This window comes from Helianthus annuus, chromosome 8, assembly GCF_002127325.2.
Source record: "Helianthus annuus cultivar XRQ/B chromosome 8, HanXRQr2.0-SUNRISE, whole genome shotgun sequence".
NCBI lineage: Eukaryota > Viridiplantae > Streptophyta > Magnoliopsida > Asterales > Asteraceae > Helianthus > Helianthus annuus.
Window position 1 is genome coordinate 136,044,599 of NC_035440.2, and position 11,458 is coordinate 136,056,056.

At 37.4% G+C, this 11,458-nt stretch overlaps 2 long non-coding RNA genes across 2 annotated transcripts; both read left to right on the plus strand.

Annotated features, from left to right (window-relative positions):
- The first annotated feature begins 4,305 nt into the window (after nucleotides 1–4,305).
- Nucleotides 4,306–6,516, plus strand: LOC110871514. The gene is made up of 2 exons (XR_002553800.1): nucleotides 4,306–5,982; nucleotides 6,362–6,516. It is a non-coding gene; the product is annotated as an uncharacterized LOC110871514 (long non-coding RNA).
- Nucleotides 6,517–8,356: 1,840 nt separating this feature from the next.
- Nucleotides 8,357–10,210, plus strand: LOC110871515. The gene is made up of 2 exons (XR_002553801.1): nucleotides 8,357–9,675; nucleotides 10,055–10,210. It is a non-coding gene; the product is annotated as an uncharacterized LOC110871515 (long non-coding RNA).
- Nucleotides 10,211–11,458: the final 1,248 nt, after the last annotated feature.

An 11,458-nucleotide genomic window follows, 5' to 3' on the forward strand; every position in this document is an offset into this window, starting at 1 on the left:
ATAAGTTGAATACATGGTTTGGGAAAATTGATTAAAATTAACATAATCTAAGAACATAAATTCAATGAGTTCTATACATGGTTTATGAGTTGGAAACATGCATTTAAATAAGTGAATATAACCAAGAACCTATACAGGCAATTTTATAATGCTAAAGATGCACTAATTTTAGTCAATTCCTTCCTGCCCTTACATTGCAAGATATACCATTCTTGCAGAATTAATAAAGGGTTAGGGTTCAGTTACTTTAGAACAAACTGTACACAGGCACTGGCTTAATCATATCCCTATAGTTTTGTGATTAACCAATATAACAATAAAATTTAGGAAAAAAACGTTTGTTCATAAAAAATGTGTAACCAGATTTTAAAATCTTTCCGATAACTAAATTTGGCCTTATGAAAGGAGAATTTTGACCTTAAGTTTCAACCTCAAAGCACACCAACAGTTTAACATTGATTTTGATCTAGAAAATTCAGTTATTTTAATTATATAATATAAAATTTCATATGATTAAACAGTTACTCGGGACTCACCTATTCACCGGAATTAATAGTCGCCGGAAAACCAAGCATGTAGTCGGAGTAGTCGAAACAGAACTGAAATGTCCTTGACATTACCGATGTAAACAAAAATAGAATCATGAAAGTGAAAAAGCTTACCTAAGTATTCTCCAGAACCCTAGTCTTGACCGAAATCTGATATGTTGCTGCAGTATGGGTTTAACCCAACCAAATCAGACACCTGACTCCCGATCAGAGCCGAAATTTCATCTCTACCAAAAACACTTGCCATTGATGTAGATCTGACCATAGATGAGACATATAGTATATTCTCAAAGAACATCCAACCGGAGATCGATCACCATAGAAACCGTATCCGTCTCCGATTTGATTTCACTCTCAAATGAAGATGAAAAATAATGTGTTTGTGTGTTCATGCGTACATGGTAAATAATATATGTATATAGAGAGCGAGTTTTAGCTTTTAAATTTTAAATTTTGGGAATGAGGTAGTACTGACGGAGTTGTGAATTGTAGACTATTTTTTAATTCAAGGATTTGAAGAATTCCTCTTTGGTGTTGCAACATGACATGGATTTTCATATGTATACAAAGCTAGAATGCCTCTCTTAGATAATAAAAATAATAATAGTATAGATAAAAATGAAAAAGCTAACAAAATTACACATAGGATTTATATAACATGGGGGCTAGAATTTTGACACATCAGATGCATTAACATTGCTTTATTATTTAAAAAGATACATAACACGTACAGTTGTTGCGTTATTCAACACTAGTTTCAGATCTCCCAGCAAACCTGCCCCTTATCCGAGGTCGAGTCTGTGCAACTGGAAACTGAATCATAATCAAACTGATCACTACTAATTTATTTCATCATTGAACTTTAACAAGGTGGCAACAATATCAGTCTATGAGAAAATTAAAACATTCCTAAAGCATTTTTTGCTTTCTTATTAATATGTAACACGTACAGTTGTTGCATCATTCAACATTAGTTTCAGATCTCCTTACAAACCTGCCCCTTATCCGAGGTCGAGTCCGTGCAAATTCTTTCCTTGATGAATATATTATTTTCTTCTTGTATTTCCTGGTTTTCTTTTTCTCCAAATAACGTAAGATTTTCTCTTGCCTGCTCACTGGTGGGAATTCAGATGCTTGTTGTCGGGTCCCTAGTGAGGATGTTCTTGTTGAGTTTGAATGTCTTCCAACTGTTTGGTCAAGTAAAATTTCAGGATGAAGAGGAGAGAAAGAAGACTTGTTTAGCGCCCATTCTTGTGCCAAATTCATGCCAGTTGTTGGCGGGAGTATTGCCTAAAAAATTGTCAACTGAATGTATTAGAGGTGACAAGGACAATGGGAAAACTGGGCTCGCGTTGAATCATTGCACTTAAAGATTGGAGGCACTATTACTATTATAAAAACACTAGTATTACAAATTTATCATTTCACTTGCATGCATGGCTATAAAATCATATCATTCAAGAAGAGGACTTCCTCATGAATCTCTAAAATGATTTAATCTTATTACATTCCATGTAAGGGCAAGTCAGTACATACCTCTTTGTGCCATATGATATACCCATGACAGGTGGGAAAACTCTTAACATGCTCAAACTGGCGAACCGAAATTATCTAATGCTATTTTGACATAAGCTCTTCAAATCCCTGGCATAAAGTACACCATGAAATTCGAAATATATTTAAAGGGAACAGGGACCCCATGAGCGGATCCAAAACGTAGTTTTAGTGATAATAGGAGTTGAAGTCTCCATAGTTAAAGGGCTTCATTTTTCATTCATTTATAATATAGATGTTAAATCTCACAAAATAGTTTTATGTGATCCAAAATATAGATGTTAAATCTCATAAAAAATGGTTTTGTGCGATCCAATATGATCACGAATCCGTTCCGTTTTAATATGTTACCTAGTCATTCTGTATTGGTTTTTAACTTTTGTATCAATGAATATCATGGATATTATTTTGTGCAACATGCAACAAAAATAGGCAACTAAGATTTCTGGATCCGCCATGAAATATACCAATAGATAAAGAGAATAAAATGAAACACACCCTTAGATACAAAGTGTAGAACATTACTGAAATATTCACCTGAAGAATAAAAAGTGTAGAACCTTACATAAAATAATGCAGATGTTGAATAATCATTCTGATCAATTCCGTGAGGGAAGTTTAGTGTATGCTCCAGCTGTTGCTCTATCAACCGCTCCCTAGAAGATTGACCACAGTTTTGATCGTAATTTACCTGCGTATCCTGAGTCTGCATGTTGTTAAACTGACCATGATCCTGACTTCCAGTCCAGGAGCAGCAAATTGTACGATTTAATGGCTCATCAGTCGGATTAGTGTAAGGATTAGGCAGCAACCAAGAATCAATTTCATCTGTTGACATATGCTCACCAGCTTCCTGATCATTTTCATCAAGAAAAAGAGGATTAGCAGGATTGCTAGCATGCGAAAAACCACACATGGTATTTTCAGGGGCTGTTTGGTAATTTAGGAAACTTGTTGAACTCAGCGGTACATTATTGTACCACTGGGTCATGGGGTTGGTGGATGAACAAGGCACCATGGCTGTGTGACACATACAGTGCCTATTAGAACCAAGGCCATAACTAGTTGAATTATCACTCCACATTTTCTTGGACTGTTTAACAACTATATCATAGTGGTATATATATATGTAGATATGCATCGGATTTGTGTGCTAAAGAGCGAATCCAAGAAAAGTGAAAAATGAATGGGTGAAAAGGGAAGAGGCTCCTAATTAATATACGTGTGGCTATCTAAGGTTCCAAAAAATATGCTTGGGGTGGGGTAACAATAAAAGATAACATCCCATTGGTTCTTCTAAGGACCAAAGAGAGACACCCATACTAGAGGAAATTTGGTGTATGTATGCAGATTGTATGAAACGAATTCAACTTTTTCTAGGGATTAGGCCAGTAGCTCATATGGTGGCTAATTGATTTTGTTACATATTTTTTACAGTTGTAACTTTTGAAACAGTTACGGATTACAATTATATTAGATAAACAACCAAACTTACAATAAAGTGACAAGTAAACGGGCAACAAGTTACGCCGCAACCCTCTTTTGAATAACAAAACGGATCCTACTAATAACAAAGCTTTGGGTCTTAGGTGTTAAAGGACTATCAACGGGCGTATCCTTGATGAAAGTAGAACTCATGTTGAAAACCGCAAGGAAAAGGAGCGTGGGTAAAGTCTTCACTAGCTTTTGTAAAGGATCACCAAAGGAAACATTACCGACGAATCACCTATAGTTGTGGAACAACGATGTATATCACTCACAGATTACTGATGACATTGTCATTGACCACAACATGCTTGACATATCATGAACATCGGTCTTAGGTCTTGTTTAAGACATTACAAGCATTCTCCGACAAGGTTCCTTATAAGATTCAGGGGTGTTGTTGGTTTTTGTTAGGAAAAATATAAATACAATATCTACTATTTCCTGAAAATAAGCATATATATAATATCCAAAAATATAATTTACCAAATCTATAATAGTCGGGAAAATATAAGATTATTGTTTTGGTTAAAAATTAATAAGATGAACTTTACAACCAAAATGAGAAAGTGAGGTGAGGTGCTTGTTAAAATGGCGGGTTTGATATTCAGGATCATCCTGGGTGAACTGTCCAGATCTGTGTTTAGGTAAACATTTTATAAAGTAAAATGCAATGAATGTAAGATGAATGCGATAAACACAATGAACTTATCACGAGGAAAAAGCCCTTAATCTTCTTCAAGAAGAAGACGATCTCCGGCACAAAAAACCCCGGGAGATGGAAATTACACAGCCCCACTACTATTAATATCATAAAAAATAACAAGAGTGAGCCTTGATCAATCAAACTAAGTGCTACAATGATGATATCGGTGTTTGCAAGTGAGTGTTGTGGTTTAGCTGTGAAAGTCGTGTCTCTAAACAGATCCGATCATGCCCTTTTATTGTACACAGTTTAAATGGTATCCTAACTAAGCTTCCGAGAATTCTGGGATCCTAAGGAGAACAAGTCAGCAACCGTTGGCAGCTTTTGCTTCATTTCCACACATTTTCCTGAGCTAGCTTTACCATAATTCCGATACAAGCTATCCACTAGCTGTGGACATGGGAATATTCCTGCAAAATATTCCTTAAAGGCACAAGCAGTTGATTAGTAACTATTAGGTTCAGGATCCCTAGTCTCATTAGGATCCTGCCTGATGCTAAAGATTTCAGGATTCTACCGCATACTAGAAACATCAGGATCCCGGACGCAAAAACTTAACCCAAACAATTGCCACCCAATTTTATAGCTGTAGATTACAATTGTAAAATTTCGAAATTCAAATATAAATGTGGATTGGATTAAAGAATACCATTGTTGACCCTTTTACCCTTGTGAGCTGACTGCTGTCAATCGCCTTTATAACCTCTAGCCCTAGATTTACTTCATAGTCATTATATCGGTGAAGGGGACGAAGCAAAAGCCAGTCTCTCTCTTCTATCTTTCATTTTTTCATCTTCGTTTTTTTCCGGTGAATAGTGTCAATGGCCAAGAAGGGTCTCTGATCATCAAATGTTGCATAGTTTACCGATCAGAGGATCCTAGAATCCTCTACAGAGGAAGCCTGCACTTTCGATGACCAATGCATCAGGCATTTAGTTACTTCCCATATTTTACCAAAGCAAACCATCATCCCTCCTTTTGTGTAATGCCTCGTATTTCCGTATTACTATTCTTTTTGAAAACTCGTGTTCGTTTTATATTTTTAGAACCACTGTCGAAATCAGACCGAAAATGAATTAAAAACGACAAGCGACACATTTTTACGTGCTTTTAACGCAACCGACCAACGAACGCATCATACACCGATTTCCGACACCATTTATGTTTTTTTTTTTGTTTATTTTTCCTATAATAATATCCTGCAAGATTTCGCGACCGGGCCGTTTAGAACGCAAGAAACAGGCTTGTGGGCTTTGGGCCCAACTCACAATAAACCCTAACTATAAAAGGGTTTATTCACCCTTCTCTCACATACACACACCCTTCTTCCTCTCTCTCGATCTCTCTACCGGAGCCGATTCCCGACTGGATCTCCGGCGCTGATCTCCGGCCATGCACAACCACTTCACCACGACCTATGTCACTCTCCACGCTCGCTCATCTCAGTTCAGGTCACGTTTCGGTTAGTATTTCAAGTTCCGGTCAGATTTGTTTTGATTTGGGTTTGTTTCCGACAGTGGTGCCGATGATGACGACGACGATGGTCTTCGCCGGAGAACCTGCAACATCGAGGATGAAGTTGACGTCGCCGGAATCACCTCGCACCTTCATTTCGGATAATTCCCATTGTTTGAAGTTTTCCCTATTTTCCCATGCGCTAATCTTCAAGGAATCACATATGCAACCATTGTGAGCATACTCGACCCTTTTTACGCTTTAACGCATTTTTGGGTGCAACATATATCAACTACAAAATCCACTTCATACAATCGAATATAATCAAACACTCAATCCATCGAACACGTATTTGTTATGCTTAGGTTGTTTTACGCATGTTAGTTTCAACTTGTATACTCATGCTATTTGTTATGTTAGGTTATTCATGCATGTTAGTTTCTACTTGTATATCATACTATTTGTTATGCATAGGTTATTCTAATATGCTATATTCAACTCGAATATAAATTGCCATGTCGGATTGAGAAAACTTTTATACTTATACTTAAATTCAAACTTGTATGCTCGCCAGTACTTTTGTATTGTTCTATGCTTTTAATACATATTGCAGGATTTTGATGATGCAAGGAATCTAGTAGGATTGCTAGAAACGCATTTAAACTTTAATACTTGTTGTACCGTATTTTATTTTCGAACATGTTGTATTTTGTTTCTAAACCTTGTATTAAACCATTATAAATGAAATGGAATTTTAGTTCTTTTACACTTGTCGTTATTCAAACTTGTTATATTCCTGTTCAATCAATGTAAAAAGTAATTATTAAATACTCGACACAAATAGCGTTACGAAGTCTCTTGCAATCTAGTTTTCGTCTCACTCCGATGTTTCCGCCATCGGTTGGGGTGTGACAGATTGGTATCAGAGCCATAACTATAGATAATTAGGTAGAATTGCCATGTTCGACCTAGTCTATAGTCTAAGTACCAAAACTTGACCCTTCCTTATTCTTGCTTAATATGTAATTCTTCCTATTTGCTTCTACCTCTTCTTTTGTCTAAATATACAATGTGTGTTTTCAAAAACATTTCACACAATCATACTTGAAGATACTTACATTCCATAATCGAAATGACTCACTAGAATAGGGGTGATTCCCGCCTTTGGTGACGAATTTCAATCCACCTTACATGTTATTTTGCACGAAATTTCACCATCAAGTCAGGAGTGATATCCGTATCTTGATGGGAATTTCCATTTCATACTCTAGTGGTTCATTATTGATGAGTCGAGATTTTATCTTGTTTTTTGGGGACAAAATTGTCAAGCTAGGGTTGATATCCACACCTTGGTGACTGGTCCCGCTCTACGATTTCCAATTTCGCCAAAGTTTCGTATTTTCAATCAAATTAGGGACATGTACTAACTGGAAGGGTAAGATACTGTTAATCGCCTGGCGACGAGAGTATTATACCTATTAGGCCAAAGCATGTCTCCCTAATACGAAAGGACTTGCGATTCACTTTGGAATAGTCGAAGCTTCTAAACCCGAAGCACTCCAATACTTGTCAAGCCTCTCTTTTATATTAACTTAACTTTTATGCGATTTAATACTTGTTACCTAATCATTGTTTTTACACAATAAATTAATACATGCATACTGATACGTTATACTTGATTCGGGATTACTAGACATTCTTTATGTGATGAACTGGTCATTAGCTTCGTAAGAAGCCACACCTTAACGTATATAGGGCATGTGAAGCACTACAGGAGTAGCGCACCGCCACATGGATTTGTGGTTACGTTAAGTTAAACTTTTACGGTCTTTATAGCAACGAAATGATGACATGTGCTATAGAGATGACACTAGCGGACATGTTGGTTCGATTTGTTCGAGCCTCACCTTAACATATATAGTGCTTGTGAAGCACTATAGGAGTAGCGCACCGCCACATGGATTTGTGGTTACGTTAAGTTAAACTTTTACGGTCCTTATAGCAACGAAATGATGACATGTGCTATAGAGATGATACTAGCGGACATGTTGGTTCGATTTGTTCGAGCCTCACCTTAACATATATAGTGCTTGTGAAGCACTATAGGAGTAGCGCACCGCCTCATGGAGTTGGGGTCATGTTAAGTTAAACTTTTACGGATCTTTTCATAGCAACGAAATGATGACATGTGCTATGATTAGATGACGCTTACGTTAAACGTTGGGTTGACATTTTGTCATTAATTTCTTATGAAGCCTCACCTTAACATATATAGCGCTTGTGTAGCGCTATAGGAGTAACGCCCGCCGCATGGACTTGCGGTCATGTTAAGACATTCATACATAGTCGCGGACACGATGGTTTGACCAGTGAGATCACATGCCAGTAATGCGTTAATCTAGTTAACTAAATATCTCGTGTGGACTATTCAAAGACTTTAATCATACTCATGCTTATAACCTCTCTCATACTTAAATGCCAATCATACTTACATACTTAAATTACTATACGTTATCATTCTCACTTGTAATACATTAATATACCCTGATCCGTACACTACTAGTACAAACTATGCGGACCATGCACAAACCAAAATAATCATGGATGTATACGGGATTATATTGGTAGGCGCATGAAACAATAGTAGTTTCTACTATGAACCATGACACGGAACGTAACAAGACATCGAAGAGCGAAACGGACGTAATATGGTATGAACATGGTGGATACGCCGCTGGTACTTCCTATATATAAGTGTTTCTACCATATTACCAAACTTCCGTGAAATCTTGCCATGAGAAATTCGGTGTTTCCTTAGACCTTATCGAATACAAACTTTGATCACTCACAATCTATTTTTCGGTTGTACCCAAATGTACTTCAAAAAAATGCCATCTTTTCCCAAAGATCTTCCTCTTAAATAAATTTTGGGACGAAATTTCCTAAAGTAGGGGAGACTGTAACGCCTCGTATTTCCATATTACTATGCTTTTTGAAAACTCGTGTTCGTTTTATATTTTTAGAACCACTGTGGAAATCAGACCGAAAACGGATTAAAAACGACAAGCGACACATTTTTACGCGCTTTTAACGCAACCGACCAACGAACGCATCATACATCGATTTCCGACACCATTTACGTTTTTTTTCTGTTTGTTTTTCCTATAATAATATCCTACAACATTTCACGATGTGCGAGTTCGAAAACTGGTCTCGTAGACGCGACCGGGCCGTTTGGAACGCAAGAAACAGGCTAGTGGGCTTTGGGCCTAACTTACAATAAACCCTAACTATAAAAGGGTTTATTCACCGTTCTCTCACATACACACACCCTTCTGCCTCTCTCTCGATCTCTCTACCGGAGCCGATTCTCGACCGGATCTTCGGCGCCGATCTCCGGCCACGCACAACCACTTCACCACGACCTGTGTCACTCTCCACTCTCGCTCATCTCTTAAACAGACGGCTGACCACCATTCTTGGTGGCGGCGGCGCTAGGATGGTGGTCGTGGGGTGATGATAACACTCTGGGTTCAATCGATCAGAAGCTCTGGCAGCAGTAACGATGGCGGTGGTTCTATTTCGGGTCGGGTTTGGTTTGGAAGGGTTGAGGATGGTGGTGGTGTCGACGACAACAAGAGCCGACGCACGGCAGCAGCCGACGTCGGCAGAGGCAGTGGTTCAGTTCGGGTCATGTTTTGGTTAGTATTTCAAGTTCCGGTCAGATTTGTTTTGATTTGGGTTTGTTTCCGGCAGTGGTGCCGATGACGCGACGACGATGGTCTTCGCCGGAGAACTTGCAACATCAAGGATGAAGTCGACGTCGTCGGAATCACCTCGCACCTTCATTTCGGATAATTCCCATTGTTTGAAGTTTTCCCTATTTTCCCATGCGCTCATCTACAAGGAATCACATATGCAACCATTGTGAGCATACTCGACCCTTTTTATGCTTTAACGCATTTTTGGGTGCAACATGTATCAACTACAAAATCCACTTGATACAATCGAATATAATCAAACACTCAATCCATTGAACACGTATTTGTTATGCTTAGTTTGTTTATGCATGTTAGTTTCAACTTGTATACTCATGCTATTTGTTATGTTAGGTTATTTATGCATGTTAGTTTCTACTTGTATATCCATACTATTTGTTATGCTTAGGTTATTCTAATATGCTAGATTCAACTCGAATATAAATTGCCATGTCGGATTGAGAAAACTTTTATACTTATACTTAAATTCAAACTTGTATGCTCGCCAGTACTTTTGTATTGATCTATGCTTTTAATACATGTTGCAGGATTTTGATGATGCAAGGAATCTAGTAGGATTGCCTAGAAACGCATTTAAACTTTAATACTTGTTGTACCGTATTTTATTTTCGAACATGTTGTATTTTGTTTCTAAACCTTGTATTAAACCATTATAAATGAAATGGAATTTTAGTTCTTTTACACTTTTCGTTATTCAAACTTGTTATATTCTAGTTCAATCAATGTAAAAAGTAATTATTAAATACTCGACACAAATAGCGTTATGAAGTCTCTTGCAATCTAGTTTTCATCTCACTCCAATGTTTCCGCCATCGGTTGGGGTGTGACAGATTGGTATCAGAGCCATAACCATAGAGAATTAGGTAGAATTGCCATGTTCGACCTAGTTTATAGTCTAAGTACCAAAACTTGACCCTTCCTTATTCTTGCTTAATATGTAATTATTCCTATTTGCTTCTACCTCTTCTTTTGTCTAAATATACAATAGTGTCTTTTCAAAAACATTTCACACAATACATACTTGAAGATACTCATATTTCACAATCGAAACGACTCACTAGAATAGGGGTGATTCCCGCCTTTGGTGACGAATTTCAATCCCCCTTACATGTTATTTTGCACGAAATTTCACCATCAAGTCAGGAGTGATATCCGTATCTTCATGCGAATTTCCATTTCATACTCTAGTGGTTCCTTATTGACGAGTCGAGATTTTATCTTGTTTCATTCAATAAACCACATTTTGGGGACAAAATTGTCAAGCTAGGGTAGGGTTGATATCCACACCTTGGTGACTGGTCCCGCCCTATGATTTGCAATTTCGCCAAAGTTTCGTATTTTCAATCAAATTAGGGACATGTACTAACTGGAAGGGTAAAATACTGTTAATCGCCTGGCGACGAGAGTATTATACCTATTAGGCCAAAGTATGTCTCCCTAATTAGAAAGGACTTACGATTCACTTTGGAATAGTCGAAGCTTCTAAACTCGAAGCACTCCAATACTTATCAAGCCTCTCTTTTATATTAACTTAACTTTTATGTGATTTAATACTTGTTACCTAATCATTGTTTTTACACAATAAATTAATACACGCATACTGATACGTTATACATGATTCGGGATTACTGGACATTCTTTATGTGATGAACTGGTCATTAGCTTCGTAAGAAGCCACACCTTAACGTATATAATGCATGTGAAGCACTATAGGAGTAGCGCACCGCCACATCGATTTGTGGTTACGTTAAGTTAAACTTTTACGGTCTTTATAGCAATGAAATGATGACATGTGCTATAAAGATGATACTAGCGGACACGTTGGTACGATTTGTTCGAGCCTCACCTTAACATATATAGTGCTTGTAAAGCACTATAGGAGTAGAGCACCACCACATGGATTTGTGGTTACGTTAAGTTAAACTTTTACG